Source organism: Lonchura striata, chromosome 1 (genome assembly GCF_050655825.1).
Source record: "Lonchura striata isolate lonStrDom1 chromosome 1, ASM5065582v1, whole genome shotgun sequence".
NCBI classification, from domain to species: domain Eukaryota; kingdom Metazoa; phylum Chordata; class Aves; order Passeriformes; family Estrildidae; genus Lonchura; species Lonchura striata.
Genome location: NC_140703.1, coordinates 5,900,001 through 5,916,926, shown reverse-complemented (window position 1 = coordinate 5,916,926; position 16,926 = coordinate 5,900,001). Strand labels below are relative to the sequence as shown.

Below are 16,926 nucleotides of genomic sequence, written 5' to 3'. Positions count from 1 at the left end.
AAGGGGAAGGGGAAGGGGAAGGGGAAGGGGAAGGGGAAGGGGAAGGGGAAGGGAAGGGAAGGGAAGGGAAGGGAAGGGAAGGGAAGGGAAGGGAAGGGAAGGGAAGGGAAGGGAAGGAGAAAGAAGGAAAGGAAAGGAAAGGAAAGGAAAGGAAAGGAAAGGAAAGGAAAGGAAAGGAAAGGAAAGGAAAGGAAAGGAAAGGAAAGGAAAGGAAAGGAAAGGAAAGGAAAGGAAAGGAAAGGAAAGGAAAGGAAAGGAAAGGAAAGGAAAGGAAAGGAAAGGAAAGGAAAGGAAAGGAAAAAAAGAAAAAGAAAAGAAAAGAAAAGAAAAGAAAAGAAAAGAAAAGAAAAGAAAAGAAAAGAAAAGAAAAGATAAAAAATATAGAAGGAAAAATGAGGAGAAAATAAAAATAAAAAGGAAAGGAAAAACAAATGTACACAAGAAAAGAGGATATGTAAAAAAATAAAAAGGGAAACAGAGAAAAAAAATGAGAAGAGAAACATTTAAAAAAAGAAAGAAAATAATAAAAACAAAAGGGAAAACGGGGAAGGAAAAAAGGAGAAGAGAAAAACAAAAGCATAAAAGCAAAAATTAAAAAATAAAAAGAGGTTAATGAAAAAGAAAAGGAAAATTTAAAAAAAGAGAGAGAAAACAACAAAAAAGGACAAATTAAGAAAGAAAAAAAGGAAAAAGAAGGAAATTAAAAGGAAAATAAATAGAAGGAAAAACCTTAAGTTAAAACCCTGTAAGAAAGAAAAGAACAACTTGTGTCTGAACTTAAGGCCTCATGAGTCTGAATTTAAGACATCTGTCAGTTATGGGCTCTGAAAAAATGGATGCTGGTTGCAAAAGTCCTTCTGTATTTTTTCTTTCATTTGGTCTAATTGTGGGTTTCAGGTGAAAGGAAAAAAAGAGAATAAATGCTTTAGTCCCTGGATCAAGACACTCAGAACAGTTTCCTTATGGTCTATTTTCAGGACAGCTGTTTATATAGGATATTTTTTTGTATCTGTGTCCCTTTGCTGGTTGCATTCATATATAGAAGTCACAAAAGGTCTAGTGTGAACTGCAAAGAACCCTGTATACACAATACCAAATTACCAAAGACATGACATTATTTGTTTAATATCAGGTTTTGCCAGCAGCTTTGCACAGTATGTCCATTTTTCTTTGTGTGACAGTTGCCCAGAAGTACTCAAACTATTCCAAACTTACATTTCCCTGTCCCTTCTCCCATCCCACTGACCCCCAAAAATGTGTACCTATGAGGAGGTTTTGTCAGGGTTCTCTAGGGAGGACTTATTTACATGGGGAAAGTGCCTGGTATATCTATTGCAGTCTGACTTGCTGTGCAAATGCTCTGATTTTTGTATAAATAGCCTTTTTCCAAAATTACCGTAACCTTTAAAGGGCAGTAAGGAAAATGCAGTTGTTATTAGTCAATAGGTGTGGAAATAGCAAGCTGTGGCAGTTGTAATACTCATGATTATGCAGTAGGCACCTGCTGTGCTCAGAACTGTGCAAACAACACAGCTACATGAGTCCTTCCATAGGATCTTCATGGTCTTAATATTGGTGCTGAGAGGTGACCAACCTTAATAGGTGCTGGGAGGTGATAGCGTGGAGTAGTGTCTTGGTTTGAAAAGAAAGATAGAGTGTGACTGTATCCACATATTAATAGAAGGAGAGGCAGCTGGATGAGATTTTCTTGATTGCATTTCCTAACTGACCTAGTTATTATATTTAAATGTTTGGAAAATAATCTTCTTGCTAATCTTTAGCAATATATTTGGGGTGCTGTAAGAAATTCATTATCATGTCAGAAAGATAAGTGAACTGGAAAATAAAGCTTTATTGTCATTTGTTGCACCAGGTAACCTCCAAAACGTGAAGACCTCTCCAAATCTACCAGCAAGTTCATGCAGGATTTATGAAGTGTCTATTAAGCTGGGACATAGAATAATAGAAGAGTTTATAGAAGATCACCAAGTTCAAACATTCCCCCAGCACTGCCAAGCCCACTACTAACCAATGTCCCCAAGTGCCACATCCACACAGTTTTTAAATCCCTCTAGGCATTGGAACTCCAACACTGCTTTGAGCAGCCTGTGCCAGGGCTAAACAAGCCATTGGGAGAAGAAATTTCTTGTAATATCCAACCTTAACTTCCCATGGGGAAACTTGATTCTATTTTTCTGGTCTTATTGCTTGATACCTCGGAGAAAAGACTGACCCCCCACCTCCCTAAAATCTCTTTTCAGGCAGTTGCAGAGAGTGATAAGGTCCCCCCTGAGCTTTAGAAGACTGACATCAGTCTTAAATCTACCATGGACAGCACAGGTGAGAGTCCCTGCACCCAGACTTCAGCTACACCTGTCCCTGACTTCAAATGCAACTCAGCAGGAGTGACTCTCACTCAAGGAGTCCTGCAACCCCTTGCAAAAGTCCTAAATCTGTTGCAGACCTTCCCAGACTCACTCTATATAAACCATACTGGATTTCAACCAACCACACACACAGAAAAAAGGCATATTCTGTTACTAATGCCCTAGGACCACCCATGCACCCTTCAGTAGCATTTCATTTATCATTTGTTTTTATGTATGTGTCTCCTCTCTCTCTCTTCTTCCATCCCTGCAACAGAAGAAGACCCTCCATGGATGACTCAGGAAAACATTATACATCTGTAGATCCAGGACTCCACTGCAAACTCTGTTGGAGCAGAGGTCCGTGCTCATTCATGTAAAAAATCTCTTCAGCAGTGTGCTGAGCCATGACACTCTCCAAATATTTAATGATATGATACAATTATGTGTATTGTGGTGTTACAGTTTTTTCAGTGAATTTCAAGATGCTTTGTGCTATGAATGAGCTATGAAAGCTATCATCCTCCCAAAGGGGTTAGAGTAGCATTACACCCAGCATTAGTGGCAGCCAAAGGAGCCATGGATAAATGCTCCCAATGAATTTTTTTAAAATTGTTTAGCTGGGACCAATGGCTGGACAGTGCCCAAGCATGTGACAGTATGCCATTCCTACATTTTAAACAAGTATTCTGGCCATCTTGAGGCACAGGCTCCAGCTAGAAATAAAAATAACTTTGAGTTAGTGGCCATTTACTGTCCCAAAGCACAACAGGAATAGAAAACTAAGCTCCATTACCCACACTCTTCATCAGGAAACATCTTTCTTAAATCCCCCAAGCTCTGCATTGACTTTAATGAGTGTTTTTTGGGTGATAAATTAGGTATAATAATAAATTACAGGTCAGCGACCAGGTTTGTGCCCTTGACCCTCTTTACTAGTTAAGCAGATACAAGTTTTTCACTGGTTTCCTAAGTTTCAATTTCAAGCATTGATAGGGATATTTTTTAAAAGGTTCTGCCACCTACTAAAAATGTGCTATATTATTATCATATGAATGTTGAATAATCACATACATACTTTCTTTTCTGACAGGGAGAACAATAAAAGACTGTTTGAAGCTAAAATAATTTTCAAAATGCTGAAGAGCAGGAGCATATATGAAAAAGTAAGGACTCCGAAAGTGAAGTTCTTCCAAATTAAATCAAAACTAGGGAACATAATTGAGTTGTCACTGCTTTGGACTGCCTCATAGCAAGCATTGTTATTTCTGAGGGGCAAATACATTGGTACAAGACTAATCTGTACAGCATCCAGGGAGAAGTGCCACATCTCTGGGAAGAGGATGACAGCTTCTGATACATTATTTTTTTTTTTTTAACATGAGGTTGTTATGAAGCCAGGCAGTGGGTTAATAAAAGAATACACTTTGGCAGGGACCCAGCAGGGACTGGGATGGCAAGGAGTGTCCCTGCAGATGCAGAGGAGAGGTGTGTGAGCATCTATCACAACCACACTTCATCATGCATGGAGAGGGTGCAGCTCTGGCTGTGCTTTAGCAATGCCTGGCAGCTCTAAGGTAAATAAATAACACAAAGGTTTTTGTCCCAAGATGTGGCAATCAGAGGGAGGTAAAAGATATCTGGTTCTTCTCGTAGTGCCCAAACCCTAGAGATGTAGGCCAGATCCTAAAGAGGCCATATGCAAACTGCCTTGTACCTCTAGCATAGACAACTTTACAAAGGGATGAAACCATTCTTTGTTCTTCCTCTGGCATACAAGGCCTGTAAATCAGAAAGATTGCAGCAATCTGAAATTTCTCCATTACCAGACATCTTGCAGAAAATTATGGCATCTTCCAGCATGAAATGCAAGCCTGAAGAGTTATTCTGCCTTCACTTTCCTCCTGCCCTTAAATAGCAGACATTTTTGTGCAGTAGCATCCCAATTATCTGCCTGTAAAGGTGTAGCCACAATCCATTTCCCTACAGAAAGGACAGTCTTCTTCTGGGTAACAAACAATATAACAATAGGAAATAGCCTCAAGCTGTGCCAGAGGAAGTTTATATTGGGGATTAGGAAAATTTTCTTCTTCAAAATGCCTATGAAGCTCCAGAACAGGCTGCCCAGGGCAGTGGAGGTGTCCCCATTCCTGGAGGGATTTAACAGATCTAACAGGATGTGGCACTTGGGGACATGAGTTAGTGATGAGCTTGATAGTGCTGGGAGAACAGTTGGACTTCATGATTTTACAGATCTTTTCCAAGCCAAATGATTCAGTGATTCTATGGTTCTATGGCATATTTTTAGACTAGGCAAAGCAAAGCAAGACTGTGACGGGCCGTAGGTCACCTTGGGTAGTTGCAGAGAATGTTTGACTCCAGACTGGGGAAGGATCTCAAAGCAACCTGCAGTACCCCAGCTCAGCCAAGTACTTCTGTTTGCAACTGTGAAAAAAAGCTGCTTTTTGATGGAAACTTAGGACAGCAAGGAGATTAACAGCATGATCACCTTATGACCTAGCTTGACCAAAACTTGCAAGGTAGCAGAGAAGGTAGCAAAAGAAAGTACCATTCTTTGAAACTTAGACTGGAACAATTTGGACAAAGAAAACCTCTCTCAAATATACCCTGGGCTATGTTATCATAAACCATAGACAACACTTGTATGGTTTACCTGAAATCTTTGCTTTTCACAGGGGTTAATTCATACATCTGGAAGCATAAATTTTGAGCAAATCTGTACAGCTCAAGTGGGGTCTACTTTTTGAGCATCCATGTCCCATTTAGTCCCTGCTAATACTCCAGGTGCCATTTTCTCCCCACTGGGACACAACTGTGGATACCCAGAGTTCCTCATCTGCTTGCACTGCTGGGACACCAGCACACAAAAACAGAGTCTCTGATTAATGTAGGCATTTTTTAAGACATGCTTAAGACATTCTTGAGATAGCCAGCCTGAGTTACCTTCCTTATCAATTGGTTTCATTAAAGAAAGATCTTTAAGGGGATGCTATAAAAACCTTTCATCCTTTCCTAGAAGTACCCAGACTTGGTTGTTATGCTTCTATCTAAACTGCCAGGAACATACCTGAGGTGAATCCTTTTTGTTGACAGCAGTGATTTATTTTTCCCCTAAGTGATTTCTCTGTAATCCTAATACAATTTATCACTGATTCAACCTTATGGTTCTGTTAGGATTTTTGTTTACCTACAAACAGATTTTGGTCTGTCTTCCATATTGGGGTATATTGATCATAAAAAACATAGTGAAATAGATTGTGAGCAAAGTATAGCACTTTTAAGGTTATAATATGGATTCATGGCCTGAGTCAGCACTAAGTTACTTGAATTTTACTTCAGAGCCATTTCAAAGATTAATTACTGGCTGGCACAAAAGGTTAGGCAGGTATTTGTACCTTTTGCTTCCTGGTATCATTGCTCTTGAATAGCAAAGGCTGCTACATATCACTTATTCGCTTAATTGTTAACTACTTAATTATGAATTGGGATCTACAGAACAAATATTCATGAAGATATTTTAAGTGAGGAACTCTGTAGGGTAAATGTTCATTAAGCTTGTTCTCTCCTCAGCCAAGTACAAGGCATATTTGAAAGCCATATGTCACTTTGTTCACAGAGTCAAGTGTTTGTCAGCATGAGTACAGGAAGTTCATTAAGGTGAAATATGGGGAAAGAAATGGGGTCTTGTTTGAGCCACCTTACCTGGGCATATTCTCACAGTCACCACTGCTGATAAACGTGGAAGCTCAGCTGCAATGTGAAGTGGCCACAAAAGCCTGAAGACAGCACACAAAATTGTCTCTTCTGATACCATGTCCATTCTTTGTCCACACCAATCTCTGTGAGCTGAATTAAGCAGGAGTCTGGGTGTCTCTAGAGGATGTGCTTGACAGGGAGTGGTCATATTGGCATGACTTAGCTGGGGTTACAATGCTGCTTCATCAGTTCACAGAGACCTGGGACATGAGTCCTACAGGGAACACCCCACCCCACCTGCCTAACATGCTGTTTCCCTGAAAGTGAAGGTTGTTATACTAAGTTCAATGATAAAACCAAACAGCATACCACCCTCAGATAAACAATTGAAAATATCTGATGTAAATCTACCCTCTTTCAGTTTAAGTTTTTCTTTCTCTTATCACTATCTGCCCATGTTAAAATTCACTCTTCAAATCCTTTTTAAGCCCTCTTTAAGTACAAAAAGACAACAATGAGGTATCCCCAGAACCTTCTTTTCTCTGGCTGAACTCGCCCAGCTCTCCCAGCCTGTCTCCAGAACAAAAGGGCTGAATCCCTCAGAGCATCTTCACAGCCTCCTCTCAACTCACTCCAGCAGCTTTGCATCCTTCTGATGTTGGATCAGTATCTCTAGATATGGAAGCATCTCTGCGGGTGGGGTTTCATCAGAGCCAAGCAGAGGGGCAGAATCACCTCTCTGAACTGCTGGTAAATAGTACTTAAACATGGACATCAGGCCTCTGTGATTTATTCCAATCTGCTGGATTGGTATAGCTGCCTAATCCAACAGAGCCACAGCCAGTGCACGGGTGTGCAGTTCCTGCTGGGAGGGACCACCCTGCCTATAAACCCAAGAATTTAGATGTCATCCCAAAGGATGCATTCATACAGAGGGCTCTAGGTTGTAACCATTTTGGGCTATATTCCCTGCTCCTCTCCAGAATGGAGATCTAACCCAATGCTTTCTTCTTGTCTTTCAGTTTCTGAATCGAGACCCTGATTGGCTCAGAGGAAAAGTTCTACTAATATCAACAGGACATGATCAGTTGTGAAAAGCCACAGTCTTGATAAACTACAATAATTCATATTCACTGAGGAACTGCTTCTCCTTCTCATTGCTCTGTTCATACCTCCCACAGTTGTGATAACAGTAAAACTTTCACTACAAGAACAACGCAGAACTTGCTACTTCCATGTGAAAACATAACTGCTTCAGTTACTGACTCATGCTAATGCTTTATGGGACAACTCCTATATTTTTACACCTTTTAAACAATTTGTACTTCCCTGTTCTTCTGTCTTCTGCTCTTTTTTCCTTCAGCACAAAAAGTGCATGCAATGCTCTTTGCTTGTTTTTTCATTTTCTTGCCTGTTTTGGTGGTTTGGTGTTTTTTGTTTTTTTTTTTAAACTGGAGAAGGTGTGCCAGGGAAGGAGCACATTAAGGCAGACAGTGGAATGGCAAGCCAGTAGTTTTGCTGCTGGCAGAGATATATGTGGCAGAAAGCATCTCTGAATAAACAATAATTAACAAAATAAAAAATAATAAAAAATAAAAGCAGCAGAAAACTTTCTTTTATTCAACCAGGCCAAAAAAGTAAATTTTGGCAAGAAATAATCTGAGAAAGTGTCTGAAGAGCTGGAATTAGGTTCTGTATCATACAGAAGAGCCAAAAATGTGTTAGCCACAACTGACATGTGATGCATTGCAAAAAGATTCAAGAGGAGATACTTAAAGGGTGGGATGGTTGGTATGGAGAGGAAAAGGGGAGGAGAGGAATCGCTGTGGGAAGAATATCTTTGTCCTTCAAACAACAGCCACTAAAACATCCCAAATGCTCTGCCACCCCAGAGGTGACAAGGGTTGAAAGTTCTGTGCAGGATAACTTTTGAGGGATAATATAATCTCATTTAAAATTATTTTTAACTGTTCCTTTCATAGTGAGAAGGAAAAGCCCAAAGATAGGGCCTGATTCAGGGATGTTAGTAAGATTTAGATTAATGGAGCTTGTATTGGATCCATGGTGTAAGATACAATGTTCCAATCCAGCCATAAATTAAGTGACTTCCATTAATGTTTATATTTCCTTTAATTTATTTAACCAAGAAAGTCAGCAGAGGGCCATAGGTCTCAGTATTAAGAATGAACTGTGCAAGACAGCAGCAGATAAAACTCGCACCAGCATAAATCAAAGCTTCCAAAAGTTACACCATACTCTAGAAACCATGGGTGAGTAAGGCAATAAAATGTGACTGTTTTTGCTTTATTGTGTCATTCTCAGCTCTCACGTTCTGCTGGAGCCAAACATAATTTCTCCTTTGTCTTTTTAAGAGGTCATGGAGACAATGGACCAAACTTACTGCAAACCCAGGGTCTAGAGTGGCAGTTCAGGAGCTGGGGTTTGCAAAAAAGTCACAAATGTTTTGCCTTCCTTTATGACCAGATAATAACAAAGATGAGATCCAGAAGTTTTACTACTTATTTTCTTACTTAATGTTGGAAAAGGCTTCACCTCCACCTTATTAAACCCACATTATGAAAAATTATTGAAGTCTAGCATTGTTTTGCCCTATAAAATTTCCATTTTTCCATATACAGACAGTTGTCTATATCCTGGAAATGGATGTGCTTAATTTCTCCCATCTCAGGGTGCAAAGAGTCATGGTGCCCCCCTGCAGAGGACCTGGTTCAGCATCTCACCTTCCCTGGCACAAGGCTGCAGAGACATTGTGGATGCAGTTTTCACCACCGCAAATATTTAATCTTTGAAAGTTCATCTTGGCAAGTAGCCCTTTTCCCATTTTCCCTTTTCCCAAGTGCTCCTTGCCTCCCCTTTCCCTTTCCCTTTCCCTTTCCCTTTCCCTTTCCCTTTCCCTTTCCCTTTCCCTTTCCCTTTCCCTCAGAGGACAGTACCAGTTTACAACTGTGTTACAGTGATGCTGTTCCTGCTACTACAATCATGACTCTGTCATGATTTCCATTATAAACCTCAGACTGGATTTCTTTGGCAGGATGGGGGTGGTTTTTCTTTTCATTGGGTCTATAATTTGATCATAAAAACTCACGCTGGGATAAAATTCAGCTGCCAGGTCTTGGACACTAAATCTGATTTAACCCTGAGGATGCTGAACTGCTTTCAGATGTTGGGCACTGCTTGGGGGTGTTGGGCATGCCAAGGTGTGGGAGACATGCCCTTAGGAGCAGCAAGAAGGTGTGGCCCACTTTGATTTGGGGTATCTGGGAGCCAAAATACAGGGAAAATCCAGCTGGGCAATGCTACATCCCAACTGCCATGGTCTCCTCAGCTTCTCTTGGGCTACAGGCTGATAACTCTTATGCCTTTGATTGACATCTTAATCCACATCCTCATGGGTATCTCATGCTTGATCTGTTCCTTTTCACACTAAATTTCTTAGTGCATTTAATGCATATATTCATTTAAAACCATTCATTAAGTTTTACCAGATATTTGTCAGTCTAAAGTATCTTGAAACCCTTATTCTACCTGTCACTGAATCAGGTTTTTGATCAGTCCCTGTTTCCTAAGCCCCACTCCAGAGAAATAGAGTTTTCCCAGAAAGACCACTTAAGTTCATGTTGGTTTTAGATCTGACAGCAGCTGCAGCCCACAGGAAACCACTGGTCTCCAGAAAATCTGGGGCCAAACTCATCCAGTCAGGGGCTCATATATTCCACCAGATCAGAATGCCTTGCAGTTGTCTCCTCAGGAGAGACTAAGGTGAGAACTCAGTAGAATCAGAGAGTCATTTAGGCTGGAAAAGAGCTTTAGGAATGTTGAATCCAACCATTAAGCAGTCAATCTAATCAGCACTGCCACTAACTCATGTCCCCAAATGCCACATCTACACTGCTTTTAAATCCCTTCAAGGATGGAGATTCTACCACTGCCCTAGGCAGCCTGTGTCAGGACTTCAGAACCCTTCTGGGAAAGAAATTTTCCCTCTTATCCAATTCAAATCTCCCCAGGAAAACTTGAGGCTGTTTCTTCCTTTCTATTTCTTGCTCCCTGGGAGCAGAGTCCTCAGCTGGCTCCACCTTCCTGTCAGGGAGCTGTAGAGACTGAGAAGTTCCTCCAGGAGCCTTTTTTATCCAGATGAAGCCTCCCCAGCTGCTCTTCATAGAACTCATGCTGTAGATCCTGAGCACAGCAGAGACACAGGTGAGTCATGGATTAAGATTTACTGCAGGGAAAAAAAAATATCTACCATGAAGACACACTGCATCAGGGAAGGCAGAATGGGAACTGCTGATGTATCAGCTGCCCACAGTTTCCCCATCTCTGAAATGCTAAAGAGAAAAGGCCTGGTGATAGGAAGTGACACTGTCTTGCAATTATGGTGGGATGGAGCAAGCACAGTTTCAGTTCAGACCACCTTCTTTAGATACCTTCTCTAGCCTGGAAATAAACCCTTTCTGATGTGGTGCCTCCCTGAATATAATTTTTTTTTTTTTAATCTCAACATAATTGTTAATACTTAAGCACACAGGTTTAAACATGGCTAAATCAGCGTGAGGTGAATTCTGATGGCAGCCAGTGAGTTTTTCTTCCATGGATGCTGCTGCTTCTCTTCAATGGTCTGTAGGTCACCCATGGCACTCATGCAGCTCTGAGTGTAAAAGGTGATGGTGTAGACATGTTCAGGCTCCAAAGAACACAACAGATGGCTCAGTGCCTAGGATGCTATAAGGGACTCCTAGGAAAGCATCCAATCCCAGATCCATCCCCAATTCAGTCTGGAAAAAATGATGTTCCCTCCTAGACCTGCTTATCCCTCCCCTTTGTCTGGGACAAACTGGGTGGAAGAGAAGGAGAAAGCACACTTCATTAAAGCAATGCAGCACAAAACCTGGACACGTGTTCTCATCTGGAAAGCAAGTATAAGAGTACTTCCCTAGCCTGTGGGGACACAGTGAGAGGTCGTTAAAGACTTTTGCAATGATCAGATACTTTAACCATGAACATCCTCCTGAGAGCTTAAAATTGATGGGATGAGGTATCATGACTGTACAAAACTCTAATCTATCAAAGCAATAATCTATGGAAGAAAGACACTTTACAACACAGTTACACAGCAGATGGTAAGTGACTCATGATGTATTCCACCAATTATACACAGGAAAACAGTATTAATAAAATATGCTGACATGACAGATTAATAGCTTAGAACTGCAATCCAGGAGAAGTTAGACTTGCCTATCCTTCCTCTGGGGTTCTTAACAAGAAGGAATTAAATAAATATTACAAACTGAAGATTAAATGCAGGTAATATTAAAGCAAGTCTTTGGCCTGCATGGAGACTGTAAAACTGGTATCACAGGACTCTATGTTTAATGTGCTGCAGTGACACTGCTATAACACAGCACTGTGTACAGGTAAAGTGTGGCTCCTGCTGCTCATGCTGCCAACCCCTTCTAGGATCTGAGAAGCCAGATGTGCTCCTCTGGCTGTAGCACCACCTCTGGCAGCATCATGGGCCTGATCCTTCTCATCCTTTGCATATCATTGTGATCACTCCCATCCTGAAAAAAAAACCTAAAAAATAATCAAAAAGGTGGTGGCTTGTTTGTTTATTTATTTTTTTGTTTGTTTGTTTTAAACTTTTTGGAAGTGAAACACAAAATCTTGCTGAAGCTTATCACTGCTAAATAATTTGTTGCGAGGCACATGATTTCACCTCATGTCCATATTCTTCTCTTTAACTTTCCTGTTTAGATTCCAACAGAAAGTGGGTGGGGATAAAGGAACAGTGGTTATTCACACCAGATCATTTAAAGCACTTAGAAGAATTGCCTAAGATGGTTTAGAACTTCCATAGTCAGTGGAGGGACAGAAGATGCTCCAGAAGGCAATTAAGAGCCCTGGAGCTGAGGTTGGAACTGGCATTTTGGTTGGAAGCTGCCGTGTTCCAGGTGATGGCTGGTCCCATCCAACCCTAACCATGAAACTTTGCCCACAGAAAATTTTATTTCCTTCACCCTTCTCCAGCATTCCAGGAAGTGGATGTTTAATTCAGTTCACTCTCCTTCCTCTGAAGGTAATGGACAGTGTGGTCCCTACCAAACCACTGCTCTGCAGGGGTCTGGAATAAGCCTTTCCCATTTCAGACTGGCATAATCACCAGCACTTCAGGAGAATTCTGGAAATTTGGATCTCTGTTTTGGAAAAAGCAGAACAGAAAAGGAAGAAAGGAAGGAAAAAGAAGAAGAGTGAAGAAAAAAAAGAGAAGGAAAAAAGAAAAGAAGAAAAGAGAAAGGGAGAGGGAAAGGGAGGGAGAGGAAGGAAAGCATGAAGAAAGCTCTCTTTGTTCCTTGTTACATTAAATTTAAAACAGCACGCTGCTAGCAATATATTGGCCTCATTACACAAAGATGGTAAGATCCAGCTAGCTCATAATTCCACCAATAAAGATCATGATTTGTCAATAAAAATTAAGGCAGTCACTGATCCATAGTCTAGATTTCCTGCTTGGAGTGGAATTGTAAAATATGATGATCAAATTTGGTGCAAAACAGAGCAAATCTGCAAGCTAAGCCAAGTAAAACTATACTCCTCTTGCCACTGTCATATGAAGCCAGACAGGACCAGGTCCTTCATCAGAACACCCCAAACCACCTACAGCCATTTTGAAAAGAAATCCCATTTTTTAAGCTGTATGAAAGTCTTTGCTCATGATTTTATGTGTAACTTTTTTGGCAGCTTAGAAAAAGAGGCACAGAGGGGCTTGACTGAAAACTGATGACACAATCTCTCTCTGCTCTTAGCATTTTGGCATGCAGCACAAAAGCATTTCTGAAATCCCTCCAGTATCTCAATCCGTACCTGGAATCTTTTTAGGACTAATATTTAAAGTGTATGGTAGACTAGAGGCAGGTCTACTCAGAGGAGTGAACATCAAATGACTTCCCCACCTTTCTATCAGTGAACAATAAAAGGTCAAGAGTCTTGTGTGATATATTTTTGTGCTCTGGTGGGAAAAAATGTTGATAAAGTATCTTCAACTTAATTTCAAACTAATTTGTTTGGTGTTTTCTCAAAGAGCATAAAAAATGTTGGTAATCTCCTATGCATGACTACAGGTCAGTTCCTAACCCCACCACTGAGCCCTGGTCTTCCAGGAACACATGCCAAAAAAAAAAAAATCATTTGAAAAAAAATACATGTGGTTTTTACTTAGAAGTCTTAAGGCTATCCACATCATAAATTTGTTTTGGGGTGTGTGGCAATACTTATTTACTCCCAATTGATTGTTTTCTTTGTGGGAGCTTTTCAATCAAGTTAGAAAGCCAGAAAGTGCTGATAATAGTAAAACCATATCATATCTTTAACTAGTAGCTGAAGGTACTCACCAAGACTTATCCTCAGAAAAAAAAATTATATATGAGACATTCATTCAAACATCCTGAGTTGATCCCACATCTTGGGCAGATGGAGTGGTGGGGTGGGCTGTGAGGGGCGGTGGATTCTGCCCCTCTGTTCAGGTGAGACCCCACCTGCAGAGCTGCCTCCAGCTCTGGGGTCCCCAACATCAGTAGGTCATGGAGCTACTGGAGAGAGTCCAGAGGAGGCCACAGAGATGCTCTGAGAGCTGGAGCACCTCTGCTCTGGGGACAGGCTGGGAGAGCTGAGTGTCCACCTGGGAGAAGGGAAGACTCCAGGGATATATAATTGTGACCTTCCAGTAACTAAGGGAGCCTGCAAGAAAGACAGAGGGGCTAATTACAAGATCCTGGGGGCACAGGACAAGGGGCAAGGGCTTCCCACTGCCAGAGGGCAGGGTTAGATGGGATATTGCACAGAAATTCTTAGACACGAGGGTGTTGAGGCCCTGGCACAGATTGTCCAGCGAAGCTGTAACTACCCCATCCCTGAAAATGTTCCAGGCCAGGTTGGACATGTCTTGGAGAAACCTGGTCTAGTAGAAGGTGCCTTGTCCATGGCAGAGTGTGGAACTGGATGACCTTTAAGGCCCCTTCAACCCAAACCATTTATTACTCAATGATAGTATGAATTGTATCAATGAAGATGACCAGGGGAACAGTAATGTCATTATTACATGGTTGCAAACAAAAAGTAAAACTCTGGGCAAAGAAAGAACACCTGGACTTGGGATTTGAGATAGAGATGAGACTCTTCTGAGTGTCAGCAAAGGAGCAGGGCAAGGTACCCCACCCCAAGCAAACAGCTTGTGGCCTCACTAAGGCTGCAATGGCAAAGCTGCTTTGGGATGATGTTTGCTTTCAAGTTTTAATTATTTGAACTTCAAAGTGGAATCAAAAGTCAAAGAACTTGGACTTGTGGGGCAGAGCTTTCCATGGTCTTCACCATCTCATTCATCTAAGAGATAGGTCTGCATCTGCATTCATGCTTCAGTTCCCAACAAACCCAAACCAAAGCTGTGCTCCAGGTGAGCACCTATCATATGCTGACCAAGACTGGGCCACAGGACTGACTGTAACTAATTAAAAAAAAAAAAAAAAGCCCTCTAAACTGTGGATGGCAAGTCACCAGCACTTTTTCACTCTGCATAGCCTGGTGGTGTGGATATAGCCAGGCACCTTCACCAAAGAGCTGTGGTTAATGTTGGGGTATGGCTGAAGGCCATGCAAAGAGATACAGAAGATCTCAGCAGTTGAGTTCATAGACATGTCTATACTGCCAAATAACAAAGTCTAGTGAGTGTCCTTGACCCTGAGATCAAGGGCTATAGACCAGGATCCACATTGTTCAGGGCTGTCCCTGTCTTGAGCACACCCCCCTAGAGAGCACATGGCTTCTCCCAGCTTGGGTGTTGCCCCTGTGTGACCTAAGACAATAGAACTGTTTTGTGTGTTTTGGTCTGCAATGATACGTGGGGCGTGTTGCAGACCACTGGAGTGGTGTTTTCTAGCAGGAAACCAGTGTTTGAGGGTGTGAAGCCTCTTTAGCTATGCTGCATGGGACCAGCAAGGCCGAAACAGGATCAGATTGACATAACTACCCATGAGGACTCATGAGCAAATTCACTTCAGGCTGGGTACGAGGCAAGGGAGTGAGCAATGTGGACCATCAGGATGGTCTCAAGCTCATCTTTTGGTGTTCTGGTCAGCAGTGCAGACAAACCCTTTTTGCTGGGTCACCGATATATTATGTGCAGGTGAAAGAGGCATTGTGCCTTTTCTCCATGTACATACAGCTTCCTCTCTTTGCTCCCAGCCTTTAAGAAACTGAAATGCAACGTGGGAAATTCATGTCTGGGGAAAGAGTTTGAAGGAAAACACGCATCACTCCTCCACTCATCAAATTCCCCATCTCTTTGAACATGAGCCACAATAAAACCAATATTATAACAAAGGAGACACTAAATTAGCATCCTTAGTGAGTGCACCACACATGGGGTAAGAGACATCTGACCTAACACAGTCATCATCATGTCCCCTTGTGTTTGGACCAGTCATGTCCAGCTTACCTTGAAGTCAACACAGAAAAGAGGGACATTGACACACATTTTCCCTGACATGCAGTGTTGAGACAAGATAGAGGATCTGCTCCTCAAGAAACTCTCCAAACCAAAGACATCTGATTGCTGATGCAGGTGAGAAGAATCCATGTCCAGAAGGAACCGATAACCCTTTCATTTAAAACATTGCCTCAACTACTAGCACTTAAAAAAAACTCTTAGGCACCCATAAGACTCCATTACATGAACGAAGGTGGGATGTGTGAGCCTGTGGAGTATATGCAGAAGTAGGGAGTGCTAGACTTGGGATGCATTTAGCAACAGTGGAAATGTGCAGGGCTAAACCAGCACCTCTATGCAAAGGAGAATGCATTGTCTGAGCAAAAGTTTTCCAACATCAAGGAGCAGTAAACAAGCCACAGGAAGAAAAGCTGTGGCAAATGCACTAGTTAAGTAGAAAGACTAATACACTGCTTTCCTGTTGGCAGGAGTCATATATTTCCCTTTCTGGGCATGGGTGAAAGGCAGGTCCCACAACTCCAGCATCCCCCTCACCATGCATGGCTGGTTGGGAAATCCCAACCTCTTGGCAAAGCCGTTTTTGTAGCTGTGATTGCTCATGGAAAGGCAACTGACCTGTTCAAACCCACTCTGAACCTCTGAAAAGTGAGCGCTGGCTGCCAGGGCGAGATGCTCTGGAACTCATGTTTGCAGGATCCAGCCCCAGGAGCAGAGCAAAATTCAACAAGAGGCACATAATTAACTTCAGATGTACCTGTCAAGATGTCACAGACACAGTCCTGGAGAGGAGCAGCATATAATTTGTTTCTCATAATGTAGCAATTATCTTGTTATAAGAGGGGCTCTCTCCAGTGCTCCCTTGCTGCCTTTTGTTTTCCTTCCATATTGATTCACACATTATTTAACTTTTGACTTGGACACAGCAGGTTAAAGCATTTAACAGCTTGGCTGCTTGCTCAGACAGAGCTGAGAAAGGGAGGGGAGGAGGAGGTGGCAATTTTTTGCCTTAAATTTTCAAGGTTTCTGTGCTACATTTTTCTAAGGGAGGGAAGAAAGAGAAGGGAAGGGGAGAGGGAAATGGCATTCCACAAAGACGGAGTCACATTTTCCAGGATTATAACATGCTCTCTGCTGTCCCCAGCTTTCACTAGGAGATGCATTCCTGCTCCACAGTGGAGAAAAGGTCAGTGGTAAAAATTTCGCAGGAACTCCATCATTGTCCTCATGGGACATGTTCATCAGGAGGAGAGAGTCAGGCATCTTGCTCTGTCGACCGAAATCCACATCACAAAACATATTAGTGGGGGAAGGTGGGGAAGAGAC

At 41.9% G+C, this 16,926-nt stretch overlaps 1 long non-coding RNA gene across 1 annotated transcript; it reads left to right on the top strand.

Moving 5' to 3' along the window:
- Positions 1–107: 107 nt before the first annotated feature.
- On the top strand, positions 108–13,664 carry LOC146768576 (uncharacterized). Its single transcript, XR_014957938.1, has 3 exons — positions 108–2,726; positions 3,460–3,532; positions 7,106–13,664. It is a non-coding gene; the product is annotated as an uncharacterized LOC146768576 (long non-coding RNA).
- Positions 13,665–16,926: the final 3,262 nt, after the last annotated feature.